Source organism: Bos javanicus, chromosome 1 (assembly GCF_032452875.1).
Source record: "Bos javanicus breed banteng chromosome 1, ARS-OSU_banteng_1.0, whole genome shotgun sequence".
Taxonomy (NCBI): Eukaryota; Metazoa; Chordata; class Mammalia; order Artiodactyla; family Bovidae; genus Bos; species Bos javanicus.
In genome coordinates, this window is record NC_083868.1 from 39,412,479 (window position 1) to 39,429,076 (window position 16,598).

A 16,598-nucleotide genomic window follows, 5' to 3' on the forward strand; every position below is an offset into this window, starting at 1 on the left:
CTGAGTCAACAAACTGCTTAGTTATTTCCATCAGGCACCCTCAGATCTCTGTTTCACTGTTCCTAGTGATAAATGCTTTTTTTTTTCCAGCACTGACTTTAGGATCTAGTCTCTCTGCTTTCCTATTAGCCCCAGCATGGCATGGCTGGGTTATGCAACCACTTAACTCTAACCACCAGTCTTCAGGAGAAAAAGTGGGGGTATGTCCATAAGGTAGCAACTATGCCTGTGAGAAACAGTATCTGTATTTTCTTCCTGAAGTAAGTGCCAACTGTAAACAGAGAGAGGCAGGATAGATCAGTTCTTTGTTTCAAGTGGTTTAGAAAAATATGAGGAGTCAGAGTCTTTGGAGGCAGTCACACAGATGTCCTCAAATAATGTGTCAAAGGCCCAACTTTTCCTAATTTGGGTCCTGACTTTGACATAACAGACCTACCTCAGTTGTTTCAAAGATCTTTGAAATTCAGCCACTTTGACTAAAATTTTTATGCTGACCTTCACCTTTTTCTATTTGTCTGCTGTGTGAGATGGAGCATCTTTGTATTCCCAGAGACTCTGGTTCTCATACTGTTTTCAGTTCTTAGTACTTGCCTTCAACTTTTTGTTATCTGCCTGCAGGAATAAATGCATCTTAGTGACAACATCCAATGCCTCAGTCCTTATATCTGTTATTTACATTGTATGTTTCAAATGTCTGAATCACGGCAAGGACCAGGGTAGTTCTGTCCTCTATCAGGCCAAACCAGCACGCCCTCAGTGAGCGGTGGAAACTGAGACTGCCACCTTGTATCAGGGCAATGGCACTTACCACAAGTCCTATCCTGAATAGGATTGGAGTGATGCATTCTCCTGTTTGCCACAACAGATTTTTAAGGTTAGAATATCCAGACGCTTTGCTCCTTTCCCCATGTTTCTTCTATAGAACATGTAATATAAGACTAAAATTGGAGACAAAATTGGAGAACTATTTTTTAAAGCACAGCTACCATGGTATTATTATGTTCTTGGCCAGAGTCTTACAAAACAAGCATGCTATATTTGTTTTTACTGCTACTTTAATGAATTCCACACATTTAGGGGCTTAAATCAACACAAATTTACTATCTTACAGTTACAGAGGTTAAAAGTCCTAAAATCAAAGAATCTGGAGGGTTACCTTCTGGAAGTTCTAGGGAAAAATCCATTTCCTTGCCTTTTTTTCATGTATAAGCTTCTGTGAGACAACTGTATTCTTTGGTTCATGGCAACATTTTGCATTTTTAAAGCCAGCAATGGACTTTCCCTCTCTCTCTCTCTGCTTCTGTGATCATCTTGCGTTTTTTTTTTTGTTTTTTTTTTAGCACTTCTCCTTTAGCTTCCCTCTTATAAGGACCCTTGTGATTACAGTGGTTCCATTCAGACAATGCAGGGTAAGTTCTCTGTCTCCAGATCCTTTCCATATACAACAGAAAACATTTTAAGATATTAACTTGGATATGCTCTTTACACCTTTTTTATGACACTTCTCTTTCAGATCCCATTAAAGTTCCTATACTCTCTTAAGGATAAAATTATAAATAAAGCAAAATTTCAGTGTTGAAACTGGATTCAGATGCATGTTCTTAAAATCATAGCAGAAGTTGCTGTGACTAAAGTGTTTGAGAAAGAAAGACATTGTTTGTTTTTTCCTGTTGATACTTTTCATTCTAAAAATTTCAAAGGTCAGCTGGAAATACCAGGGCCTCATCATGGATCTGGGCACAATAGGCTTTGATATCCAAGAACAAGTGGTGACTTCACAAAATGAGTAAAACCGCAGTGGATGTGTTCTATCTTTCTGATGTCAGAGCTACATGTAAGGTTCTAGGGTTCTGGATGATATCTGGGAAAGAATTGAAAGAAAAGAGAAAGAGAGGAGGGTTTCTGCATTGATGTTCTTTTTATGCAATAAGAAAGTAAGAGTTTACTGTAGCTAATAAATATAAATAAGTGTTTGATAATAAATAAAATGATACCATTGAGCAAAACAAGAAGACCTTTTTATAGATTTATACAGAAATTTAATTTTTTGTTGAGCTAGATGTACTTTCTAGCACTGGAACAATTTAATATATTGAAAAATTCTGTAAAGCAGATGTGATTGCTATTTCAATGATTATTTGATTGAAATTTAGAGAGGTATTGCAGCCAGTGAATAATGTTGGAAAGCACCTCTCCATGGTCTTTCTGAATCTCTGCACTTTTTGTGGAGAAACATGGATATTTTTTGTTCCAAACTATCTGTTCAAGGATGGCAGCACCCTAATGGCAGAAAGCAAAGAGAAACTGAAAAGCTTCTTGATGAAGGTAAAAGAGGAGAGTGAAAAAGTTGGCTTAAAACTCAACATTGATAAAACTAAGATCATGGAATCCAGTTCTACAACTTCATGGAAAATAGATGGGAAAACAATGGAAACAGTGACAGATTTTATTTTCTTGGTCTCCAGAATCACTGCAGATGGTGAGTGCAGCCATGAAATTAAAAGACACTTACTCCTTGGAAGAAAAGCTATGACAAACCTAGACAGCATGTTAAAAAGGAGAGACATCCCTTTGCTGACAAAGGTCCATACAGTCAAAGCTATGGTTTTTCCAATAGTCATGTATAGATGTGAGAATTGGATCATAAAGAAAGCTGAGCACCAAAGAATTGATGCTTTTAAACTGTGGTGTTGGAGAAGACTCTTGAGAGTCCTTTGTACAGCAAGGAGATCAAAAGAGTCAATCCTGAAGGAAATAAATCCTGAGTATTCATTGGAAAGACTACTGTTGAAGCTGAAACTTCAATACTTTGGCCACCTGGTGTGAAGAGTCAACTCACTGGAGAAGACCCTGATGCTGGGAAAGATTGAAGGCAGGAGGAGAAGGAGGTGACAGAGGATGAGATGGTTGGGTGGCATCATCAACTCAGTGGACATGAATTTAAGCAAACTCCGGAAGACAGTGAAGGACAAGAAAGCTTGATGTGCTATATAGTCCTTGGGATAGCAAAGGGTCGGACATGACTGGGTAACTGAACAATAGCAACACTCTATTCAAGGACGTTGGTATAGCAAACAGCCTTGGAAGATAGAAATAGCAACATCTTTCTCCAGAGCAAAAGATTTGTTTTCAGACTGGGAAAATTATGATAATGTCTCTGTACAGGGAACATTTGGGGCAGGTTTGAAACCAACAACTCATAAGATAGGGACTTCTTAAGGTCTGAGTTCCTCACTATGATGTGAACCTACTGTTTATATAGCATCTATTTGTACCTCTCAGCATGGCACTCTGGGCCCAGGGTGAAGGGGAACACATTGAACATGAAGTTCATGATGCCTTCCGTGCTTTGCAATAAAAGTCCTCTGTCTTTGACTCAATAGTTTCATGTCTTTCTCCACTAATGATGACACTGTGACAGGCTAAGTTGTTAGCTTGCAAGCAGAGTAAAATTTCAGATCACTCATAGTTTCTTGAGTATGGTAGAAACAAGATTGCAATTTTGGCCATTTCCGACTCAATGGACATGGGTTTGGGTGGACTCCGGGAGTTGTTGATGGACAGGGAGGCCTGGCGTGCTGTGGTTAATGGGGTCGCAAAGAGTCGGACACGACTGAAAGACTGAGCTGAACTAAACTCTAGAACCTGGACTTGAAACCAAGCATTTGAATATAATCAGTCAGTGTCTACTGAGGGAATCAGCTAAAATGAAATTAGCATGAATATTGTGAGCAAATTTGCCCCTTCTTTTAGTAAAATCAGACCTTGATCTTTCAGTTTGGTAATAGGAGAATTTATTTACTTCATAAGCCACTTTACCAATATTTTTTGTTTTCAAGGTATAATCAGTGAAACACTACTCTAGAAATAAATCCTGGCCAAGAAAATTGTAAGAAAAAAGGCCACCTTGATACACCTTATCCTTCTTGAAAAGTGTGTTAGTCACTCAGTTGTGTCTGACTTTTTGCGACCCTATGGACTCTAGCCTATCAAGTTCCTCTGTCCATGGGATTTCCCAGGCAAGAATACTGGAGTGGGTAGCCATCTCTTCTCCAGTGGATATTCCCAACCCAGGGATCAAACCCAGATCTCCTGCATTGCAGGCAGATTCTTTACCATATGAGCCACCAGGGGAATCCTTATTCTTCTTAGAAATGGTTGATACATTAGTATTTAAACTTTCTGAGAAATTCTATAATGAAGTTTGACTTCTTTATTTGGAATCTTATTTCAAATATCCCAGATTATTTGATAGCAAAATTTCTCCTCTCCTCTATGGATCTAGGATCCCAGTGAACACATTTTGAGAATCACTGATTGGGATAGATGCATCTTCTCAGCCTATTCTCATCCTGTTATCACAAGGCTTTGAATAGCTTCTAGTTTAAATGGTTGTACCTGTACTAATAGAGATAAGGAAAGATTTGTGAGTCCACACTTGAGCTTCAGCAATTACTCTGAGCCTTAGATTCCCTATAAAATCGTCATGATGCTAAAAAGTTGATATTTTTAAAACTCCCTAGGCTACTATAATGTGTAGCCAGAGTTAAGTACCATGTGATAGAGCAATAAAGCAGGAACTCACTCCTGGGGAAATCATAAAGAAAGTATAGAGTCTATATATTATTCTGTCAATATGGTAACTGCTAGCCACTTGCTACTTTATAAATTTTAGTTTAAATTAATATAATTAAATGAAATTTAAGCTCTATTTCTGTCATTCTTAGTCACACTCCACATACTCTGTTAGCCACATACAGCTAGTGCTATAGTATTAAATATTACATATATATATTATAACATATATTATATATGGTATATATATACATATATACACAATATATCATATATACATATATTATAACATATATATATAATATTTATACATAACATAATGTTTCCATCATCACAGAAAGTTCTGTTGGCCAGTGCTGCTATGTAAGCTACAGAGTTCTCTCATAGCCAAACTTAGAAGTTCTAGGTTTGGTTTCATTAAGGCAGTCAGCGCTCTTTCCTAATGGGGACTAAAGAGGATATGAATGGGAATTTTCATGGAATGTGCGTGATATATGTATATGTGAGTGCATGTGAGTATGCACACATGTGTGTTCATGTGCTGTGGAAATAATTGTGATAGTCTAACTCCTTTAGCCCTATGAAATGTATCATGCTCTAAATTCATGCTAATATAAGAAAAAATTGTAATGACTTAATATCCTTGGAACCCAACTTTAAGAATGTTTCCAAACAATCAGGACTTATTGTCTTAATATTACTTCCCTAAAAGATTTTCTCTAAAGTTATTATTTTTGGCTTTCTTCCTAAGGGTCCCTGATTTCTCTAATTCTTGTCTGGGAATCACCCCATAGTTAGAGAAGAAGTCATGATCATTAATTAAATTCAGTTTTATAAGATGTTGCCATTAGCTACAGGATCTAAAACTATAACCTAAATTTTTAACTAATATGTTCAAAAGGGCTGGGAAAATATTTTAGGAAACAAATGAAAACAAGCAGAAGGAAATTATTTTGTGCTATAAAAACACCTAATTTTTATTTCTTTAGTCGTTAAGTTCTGTCTGACACTTTTGCGACCACATGGATTGTAACTCGTCAGACTCCTCTGTCCATGGAATTTCCCGCAAGAATACTGGAGTGGAGTGGAGTGCCATTTCCTTCTCCAGGGAATCTTCCCAACCCAGGAATAAAACCATTGTCTCCTGCATTGGCAGGCAGGTTCTTTACTACAGAGTCACCAGGAAAGCCCACATTGTTTTGTTACATAAGAATTATTTTTTTAACTTCTTGCAAAGATAGTTTTAATATTTAGCTATTCAGTATAAGCTGAAGATAAAAAAAGGTCCTCTATAAAAGTTTATGGTTATCAAGTATGTGTCATTTAGTGAATGACATGAAGTGTGTAAAGAAAAAAATAATCCTTTTATGATCACTCATGTAATTTTTAAAATCAGGGCTCACCTATAGGGAAGGGTGATTTGCTGTTTTCTTACTATGGAAAACTTGAGAAGGGGAGAATCCAAGAACATAATTTTCTGACTTTAATCCAGGTTTATTAGCCACAAACTTTGATCAAATAGAAAAATACAAATACTTTTGAATGATAAAACCTCCATTCTTAATACTCTAATACTGTCTTCATCTTAGCAGAGTGAATAGTCCCTACCTCATTCTATGAAATCCCTCCCTGTGTTAGTTACTCAGTCGTGTCTGACTCTTTGCCACCCCAAGGACTGTAGCCCACCAAGCTTCTCTGTCCATGGGATTCTCCAGGCAAGAATACTAGAGTGGATACCCATTCCCTTCTCCAGGGAATCTTCCCGATCCAAGGATCAAACTTGGGTCTCCTTCATTGCAGGCAGATTCTTTACCATCTGAAGCCCCAGGGAAGCCAATTCTATGAAGTCAGAATTACCCTAATACCAAAACAAAGACATTACAAGAAAACTATATAACAATATTTCACATGAACATTGATATAAAAATTCACAATGAAACATTAACAAATAAAATTTAACAATGTATAAAAAAATTATGCACAATGCTCAAGTGGATTTGTCCCAGGTATTGCAGTCTTGGTTCAGCATTTTAAAACAAATTAAGTAATCTATTACATCAAAGGATAGTGAAGAATATTACATAATCATATCAATAGATACAGAAAAATCATTTGAAAAAATCTAATACCCATTCATAATAAAAACTCTGCAAACTAGTAATAGAGGGGGATTTCCTCAAATTGATAAAGATCCTCTACAAAATACTTAAAGGTAACATCATACTGAATGGTAAGAAATTTATAATTTCCCCACTAAGATTTGGAACAAGGCAAGGGTGTTCTTTGTCACCACTGCTTTTCAACATTGTAGGAATACACCTGGAAAATGCAGTAAGACAGAAAAAGGAAATAGAATATATACAGACTGGGAAAAGAAATTCTCTTTGTTTTCAGATAAACTTGAATACATAGAAAACCCAAAAGAATGAACAAAATGACTACTCAAAATAATGAGTAGTTATACCAAGACTGAAGAATATAAGGCTGATATACAACAGTTGATCATTTTTCCATGTATGAGCAATAAGCAAGTGGAATTTTATATTAAAATGTAATACTATTTATATGAGAACCTCAAATATAAAACACTTATGTATGAGTATAATTAAACATATTTAAGATGTGTAGGAGGAAAATTACAAAACTCTAAAGAGATATATCAAAGAATCAATAAATGGAGAAATATTAAATTTTCACAAATAGACTTGAGATGTAAGTTTTACCCATAAAAATCTATAGATTCAATGCAATAACCTAAAATTTGGTTAGGTTATTTTGTGGATACTGATGTACTACTTCTAAGCTTCTAAACTATACCGATGCACTACTTCTAAACTTTCTTGAGAAATCTGTAATACAGGTCAAGGAACAGTTAGAGTTGGGCATGGAACAATGAACTGGTTCCAAATTGGGAAAGGAATACATCAAGGCTGTATATTGTTACCCTGCATATGTAACTTGCATGCAGATTACATCATGCAAAATGCCGGCCTGGATGAAGCACAAGCTGAAATCAAGAGTGCCAGGAGAAATATCAATAACCTGAGATACGCAGATGACACCACCTTTATGGCAGAAAGTGAAGAGGAACTGGAGAACCTCTTGATGAGAGTAAAAGAGGAAAGTGAAAAAGTTGGCTTAAAACTCAACATTCAAAAAACTAAGATCCTGGCATCCAGTTCCATCACTTCATGGCAAATAGATGGGGAAACAGTGGAAGCAGTGAGAGACTTTATTTTCTTGGACTCCAAAATCACTGCAGATGGTGACTGCAGCTATGAAATGAAAAGACGCTTGCTTCTTGGAAGGAAAGCTATGCCTAAGCTAGAGAGCATATTAAAAAGCAGAGACATAACTTTGAGTCAAGATTCCATACAGTCAAAGCTATGCTTTTTACGGTAGTCATATATAGATGTGAGAGTTGGATCATAAAGAAAACTGAGCACCTAAGAATTGATGTTTTCAAACTCTGGTGTTGTAGAAGACTCTTGAGAGTCCCTTGGGCTGCAAGGAGATCAAACCAGTCAATCCTGAAGGAAATCAGCCCTGAATATTCATAGGAAGAACTGATGCTGAAGCTGAAACTCCAATAATTTGGCCACATGATACAAAAAACTGACTCACTGGAAAAGACCCAGATGCTGGGAAAGATTGAAGGCAGGAGGAGAAGGGGACGACAGAGGATGAGATGGTTGGATGGCATCACCGACTTGATGGACATGAGTCCTTCTCTAGAGGATCTTCCTGATTCAGGGATTGAAACTATGTTTCCTGCATCTCCTGCATTGCAGACAGATTCTTTACCACTAAGCCAGTGGGGAAGCCTGTAAATCTACAGAATAAAATAGAATGCATAGAAATAGCCCCACATAAATATGGTCAACTGTTCTTTGACAAAAAAGCCAAGGCAAAACAATAGAGCAATTACAGTTTTTTTCACCAAATAATGCTGAAACAACTGGACATTAATGTGTAAAAAACAGGTGAACTTGGGGAAAAACCCTAGGTCTGATCCAAGGTTTTTCCTGTGAGTATCAGTTCAGTTCAATTGCTCAGTCATGTCTGACTCTCTGTGACTGAGAGAGTCAATTCCTAGGCAGGTTGATAAGAAGTCTGGGGTACCTGAGGAGGAGAAAGGGGTCTGGGGCTCTTGAAGTGAAGATAGGATTCTGGGGTTCTCAAAGAGAAGGAAAGGAGAAATTTTTTTTCCCCCTCTACTTTTCTTAGTCTTAGTCACATAAAGCATTTTCTTTTTTCTTTAAGCTCAGAGCTGATGATTACACAACAAACAACTCAGTTTAAACTCTGTCAGTTCAGTTCAGTTCAGTCACTCAGTTGTGTCCGACTCTTTGCGACCCCATGAATCGCAGCACGCCAGGCCTCCCTGTCCCTCACCAACTCCTGGAGTTCACTCAGACTCATGTCCATTGAGTCGGTGATGCCATCCAGCCATCTCATCCTCTGTCATCCCCTTCTCTTCCTGCCCCCAATCCCTCCCAGCATCAGAGTCTTTTCCAATGAGTCAACTCTTTGCATGAGGTGGCCAAAGTACTGGAGTTTCAGCTTCAACATCATTCCTTCCAAAGAAATCCCAGGGCTGATCTCCTTCAGAATGGACTGGTTGGATCTCCTTGCAGTCCAAGGGACTCTCAAGAGTCTTCTCCAACACCATAGTTCAAAACCATCAATTCTTCAGTGCTCACCTTTCTTTATAGTCCAACTCTCACATCCATACATGACCACTGGAAAAACCATAGCCTTGACTAGACAGACCTTTGTTGGCAAAGTAATGTCTCGCTTTTTAATATGCTATCTAGGTTGGTCATAACGTTCCATTTAGGCACTATATAACAACAGTGTACCCTGCTTGAGGACAGTTTCTCCTTTCTGAAAACTTTTGATTAATCCTGGTATCTTAGAATGTAAATTATGGGAGTGGATCTAGTAGGATCTTTCTATTGTTAAATTCTAATTCTGTTATCTTAAAATGTAAATTGTGGGAGTGGGTCTGATAAAATTTTCACAAACTTGAGACATTCTTTTGATTTATCATAATAACCAATTTAAAGGTATATAATTCCCTTGCTAAAGACTAGCAGATGGGGCACCTCCATCCCCTTCTGATGTCTATGTCAGAAGCTTTCTCTGTCACTTTTCACTGTAATAAAACTTGTGCCACACAGGAGCCCTGAGTGGTCAAGCCTGGTCTCTGATCCCAAAGCTAAATCTTCTCCTTCAGAAATCACAAATCTGACTCCATTCACCGTAAGCTATCATGACCCAATGGACTGTAGCACACCAGACTTCCCTGTCCATCACCAACTCCCAGAGCCTATTCAAACTCATGTCCATCGAGTCAGTGATACTATCCAAACATCTCATCCTCTGTCGTCCCTTTCTCCTCCCACCTTCAATCTTTCCTAGCATCAGGGTGTTTTCCAATGAGTCAGTTCTTTGCATCAGGTGGCCAAAGTATTGGAGTTTCATCTTCATCCTCAGTTCTTCCAATGAATATTAAGGACTGATTTCTTTTAGGATTGACTCATTGGATCTCCTTGTAGTCCAAGGGACTCTCAAGAATCTTCTCCAAAATCACAGTTCAAAAGGATCAATTCTTCAATGCTCAACTTTCCTTATGGCCCAACTCTCACATCCATACATGACTACTGGGAAAACCATAGTTTTTATTAGATGGACATTTGTTGGCAAAGTACTGTCTCTGCTTTTAATATGCCATCTAGGTTGGTCATAGCTTTTCTTCCAAGGAGAAAGTGTCTCTTAATTTCATGGCTGCAGTCACCACCTACAGTGATTTTGAAGCTCAAAAAAATAGTCTCACTGTTTCTATTGTTTCCTCATCTATTTGCCATGAAGTGATGATACCGGATGCCATGATCTTAGTTTTCTGAATGTTGAGTTTTAATCCAGCTTTTCCCCTCTCCTTTTTCACTTTCATCAAGAGGCTCTTTAGTTCATCTTCACTTTCTGCCGTAAGGGTGGTGTTATCTGCATATCTGAGGTTACTGATGTCTCCCGGCAATCTCGATTCCAGCTTGTGCTGGAAGCATGATGCTTCCATCATTCATTTTGCATCATGTACTCTGCATATAAGCAGGGTGGCAATATACAGCCTTGATGTACTCCTTTCCCAATTTGGAACCAGTATGTTGTTCTATGTTCAGTTCTAACTGTTGCTTCTTGATCTGCATACAGATTCTTCAGGAGGCAGGTAAGGTGGGTAAGGCAAGGCAGGTAATGCATCTCTTTAAGAATTTCCACTGTGTGTTGTGATCCACACAGTTTGTTGTGATCCACACAGTTAGTTGTGATCCTATGAGTATGATGATACCTCTTTTTGATACATCACAAAAAGCACAATCCATGGAGAAATGAATTGATAAGGTGGACTTAATTAACATTTAATATTCCCTCTCTTCAAAGGATATTTGAAGAGAGAGTATGAGAAGAATGAGAAGAAAAGCCAAAATTTGGGAGAAAATATTTCAAAAGACCAATTTGATAAAAGGCTGCTATGCAAAATATACAAAGAACTGTTAAATTGAACAATAAGCAAGAAATAATCCAATTTAGAATTGACCTATGATCTGAACTGGAAAAGGAAATGGAAACCCACTCCAGTATCTTGCCTGAAGAATCTCATGAACACAGGGGCCTGGTGGGCTGCAATCCTTGGGGTTGCAACAACAAAGATCTGAATAGACAACACACCAAAGCAAATATGCAGATGGCAAATGAGCATATGAATAGATACTCAGTATCATATGCCATCAAGGAATTAAAAGTTGAAACACAGCAGAGATATCACAACATATCTATTAGAATGACTATAATCCAAAACACTAACATCAAATGCTAGCAAGAGTGGGGAGCAATGGTAATTCTTATTTATTACTGTTGGGAATACAAAATGGTACAGCCACTTTAGAAGACAGCTCGGCTGTTTCTTACAGACTAAATATACTCTTACCATATAATGCAGCAGTTGTGCCCCTGGAAATATACAATGGAATGATTTTTTGAGCTTAAATAAATGTGCTTCAAGCCATGAAAAGATATGGAAGATTCATAAGTACATTACTAAGTAATTAAAACAGTCTGAAAAGGTACATAGTGTATGATATCAACTATAAAACATTTGGGAAAAGGCAAAGCTGTAGAAACAGTAAAAGGGTTAGTGGTAGTCAGAGCTTAACTGTGAGGGAGGGAGGGATAAATAGGCAGGGCACAGAGGGCTTTTAGAATAGTAAAACTACTCTGATACTATACTGGTGTACACATGTTAAACATTTGTCCAAACCCACAGAATGTACAAAACTAACAGTGAACCCTGTTGTTAACTGTGGACTTTGGGTGATGATATGTCAATGTAAGTTCATCAACTGTAACAAATATACCACTCTAGTGTGGAATTTTGATAGTGAAGAAGGCTATGCGTATGTAGGGACAACAGAGTGAGTATATAGAAATCTCTATAACTTCTAGAATTATATTGAATTATCTCTATAATTTCTAAATCTCTATGATTTACTATGCTGTGAACTCAAAATGCTGCATACAATAGAGTGTATTAAAAATTTCACATTTTTTGCTTTTAATCTTCTATAAAGCCACACAGTTCAGAAAATGCAGTTACATAGGGAATTAATATATATATGCATATATACACATATTATAGTTTTTCTAAGCATTTATAGTGTGCTAAGTCACTTCAGTCTTGTCTGAGTCTTTGCAACTCTATGGACTATAGCCTGCCAGGCTTCTCTGTCCATGGGATTCGCCAGGCAAGAATATTGGAATGGGTTGCCATTCCCTTTTCCAGGAGATATTTCTGACCCAGGGATCGAACCCACATCTTTTATGTCTCCTGCATTGGCAGGTGGGTTCTTAACCATTAGCACCACCTGGGAAGTATTTATTAGGTTGATGCAAAAGTAATTGCAGTTTTGAATGGTTGAACTTTGCCTTTTGATACTGGAATACATTCATAAATAAATATGGTTATGCTATACATTATTTTAATGCACATTTCTTGCTTTATTTATTTATTTTTTGCTAATGACTTATTACTTGCTGTTTATTTTATATTTATTTTAGACTAAGGAAATGAAGTTAGACAAAAAGCAAATTTGAGCAATTTTCTTATTTGAGTTCAAATGGATCATAAAGCAGAAGATACAACTCACAACATCAATAACACATTTGGCCCAGAAACTGCTAGTGAATGTACAGTGCTGTGGTGCTTCAAGAAGTTTTTCAAAGGAGATGAGAGACTTGAAGATGAGGAGCATTGTGGCCAGCCATTGGAAGTTGACAATGACCAACTGAAGGATCATCAAAGTTGATCCTCTTATAACTACAAGAGAAGATGCCAAAGAACCCAGGATTTGAAGCAAATTGAAAAGGTGAAAAAGTTCAATAAGTGGGTGCCTCATGAGCTGACAGAAACCTCAAAAAAATTATCATTTTGTCTTCTCTTATTCTACACAAAAACAATAAACCATTTCTACATCAGATTGTGACATGCAATAAAAAGTGGATTTTTGATAACCATCAATGACCAGCTCAGTGGTTGGACTAAGAAGCTCCAAAGCACTTCCCAAAGCAAAACTCGCATCAAACTCACACATGGTCACTGCTTGGTCGTCTGCTGCAAGTCTGATCAACTACAGCTTTCTGAACCCCAGGGAAACCATTACGTCTGAGAAGTATGCTTCACAGATCAATGAGATACACTGAAAACTGCAACTCCTGTGGATGGCATTGATCAATAGTATGGTCCCAATTCTTCTCCATGACAATGCCCAACTGCACATAGCACAACCAATGCTTCAGAAGTTGACTGAATTGGGCTGTAAAGTTTTACCTACTCCACCATATTAACCAGGCCTCTCACCAATCGACTACCACTTCTTCAAGCATCTTGGCAAATCTTTGCAGGGAAAATGCTTCCACAAATGGCAGGAGGTATAATATGCTTTGCAAGAGTCTGTCGAATCCTGAAACACAGATTTTTATCCTACAGGAATAAATAAATTTATTTCCCATTGGCAGATATGTGTTGATTATAATGGTTCCTATTGTGATTAATAAAAATGTGTTTGAGCCTCTTTATAATGATTTAAAGTTCACATGGACATCACTAGATGATCAACACCAAAATCAGATAGATTATATTCTTTGCAGCCAAAAGAATGGAGAGTGTATGGAGTGTATGGAGTAGTTCTATACACTCAGCAAAAACAAGACTAGGAGCTGACTGTGGCTCAGATCATGAACTCCTTATTGCCAAATTCAGACTTAAATTGAAGAAAGTAGGGAAAACCACTAGACCATTCAGGTATGACCTAAATCAAATCCCCTATGATTATACAGTGGAAGTGAGAAATAGATTTAAGGGATTAGATCTGATAGACAGAGTGCCTGATAAACAATGGACAGAGGTTAGTGACATTGCACAGGAGAAAGGGATCAACACCATCCCCATGGAAAAGAAATGCAAAAAAGCAAAATGGCTGTCTGGGGAGGCCTTACAAATAGCTGTGAAAAGAAGAGAAGTGAAAACCAAAGGAGAAAAGGAAAGATATAAGCATCTGAATGCAGAGTTCCAAACAACAGCAAGAAGAGATAAGAAAGCCTTCCTCAGCAATCAATGCAAAGAAATAGAGGAAAATAACAGAATGGGAAAGACTAGAGATCTCTTCAAGAAAATTAGAGATACCAAAGGAATATTTCATGCAAAGATGGGCTTGATAAAGGACAGAAATAGCATGGACCTAACAGAAGCAGATATAAGCTGGAATCAAGATTGCTAGGAGAAATATCAATAACCTCAGATATGCAGATGACACCAACCTTATGGCAGAAAGTGAAGAGAAACTAAAAAGCCTCTTGATGAAAGTGAAAGTGGAGAGTGAAAAAGTTGGCTTAAAGCTCAACATTCAGAAAACGAAGATCATGGCATCCCGTCCCATCACTTCATGGCAAATAGATGGGGAAACAGTGGAAACAGTGGAAACAGTGTCAGGCTTTATTTTTCTGGGCTCCAAAATCAGTGCAGATGGTGATTGCAGGCATGAAATTGAAAGATGCTTACTCCTTGGAAGGAAAGTTAGAACCAACCTAGATAGCATCTTGAAAAGCAGAGACATTGCTTTGCAAAAAAAGGTCTGTATAGTCAAGGCTATGATTTTTCCAGTGATCATGTATGGATGTGAGAGTTGGACTGTGAAGAAGGCTGAGCGCTGAAGAATTAATGCTTTTGAACTGTGGTGTTGGAGAAGACTCTTGAGAGTCCCTTGGACTGCAAGGAGATTGAACCAGTCCATTCTGAAGATCAGCCCTGGGTGTTCTTTGGAAGGAATGATGCTAAAGCTGAAACTCCAGTACTTTGGCCACCTCATGCGAAGAGTTGACTCATTGGAAAAGACTCTGATGCTGGGAGGGACTGGGGGCAGGAGGAGAAGGGGACAACAGAGGATGATATGGCTGGATGGCATCACTGACTTGATGGACATGAGTCTCAGTGAACTCTGGGAGTTGGTGATGGACAGGGAGGCATGGTGTGCTGCTATTCATGTGATCATAAAGAGTTGGACATGACTGAGCGACTGAACTGAACTGAACTGAACTGAACAGAAGTAGAAGATATTAAAAAGAGGTGGCAAGAATACACAGAACTGTACAAAAAAGATCTTCATGACCCAGATAATTACAATGGTGTGATCACTCATCTAGAGCCGGACATCCTGGAATGTGAAGTCAAGTGGGTCTTAGAAAGCATCACTATGAACAAAGCTAGTGGAGGTGATGGAATTCCAGTTGAGCTATTTCAAATGCTGAAAGATGATGCTGTGAAAGTGCTGCACTCAATATGCCAGCAAATTTGGAAAACTCAGCAGTGGCCACAGGACTGGAAAAGGTCAGTTTTCATTCCAATCCCAAAGAAAGGAAATGCCAAAGAATGCTCAAACTACTGTGCAATTGCACTCACCTCACATGCTAGTAAAGTAATGATCAAAATTCTCCAAGCCAGGCTTCAGCAATACATGAACCATGAACTTCCAGATGTTCAAGCTGGTTTTAGAAAAGGCAGAAGAACCAGAGATCAAATTGCCAACATCCGCTGGATCATGGAAAATGGAAGAGAGTTCCAGAAAAACATCTATTTCTGCTTTCTTGACTATGCCAAAGCCTTTGACTGTGTGGATCACAAGAAACTGTGGAAAATTCTGAAAGAGATGGGAATACCAGACCGCCTGACCTGCCTCTTGAGAAACCTGTATGCAGGTCAGGAAGCAACAGTTAGAACTGGACATGGAACAATAGACTGGTTCCAAATAGGAAAAGGAGTATGTCAAGGCTGTATATTGTCATTCTGCTTATGTAACTTATATGCAGAGTACATCATCAGAAACGCTGGACTGGAGGAAGCACAAGCTGGAATCAAGATTGCCAGGAAAAATATCAATAACCTCAGCTATGCAGATGACACCACCTTTATGGCAGAAAGTGAAGAGAAACTAAAAAGCCTCTTGATGAAAGTGAAAGAGGAGAGTGAAAAAGTTGGCTTAACATTCAGAAAATAAAGATCATGGCATCTGGTCCCATCACTTCATAGGAAATAGATGGGGAAACAGTGGAAACAGTGTCAGACTTTATTTTGGTGGGCACCAAAATCACTGCAGATGGTGATAGCAGCAATGAAATTAAAAGACGCATACTCCTTGGAAGGAAAGTTATGACTGGCCTAGATTGCATATTAAAAAGTAGAGACATTACTTTGCCAAAAAAGGTCTGTCTAGTCAAGGATACAGTTTTTCCTGTGGTCATGTATGGGTGTGAGAGTTGGACTGTGAAAAAAGCTGAGCACTGAAGAATTGATGCTTTTGAACTGTGGTGTTGGAGAAGACTCTTGAGAGTCCCTTGGACTGCAAGGAGATCCAAGCAGTCCATTCTAAAGGAGATCAGTCCTGGGTGTTCTTTGGAAGGACTGATGCTAAAGC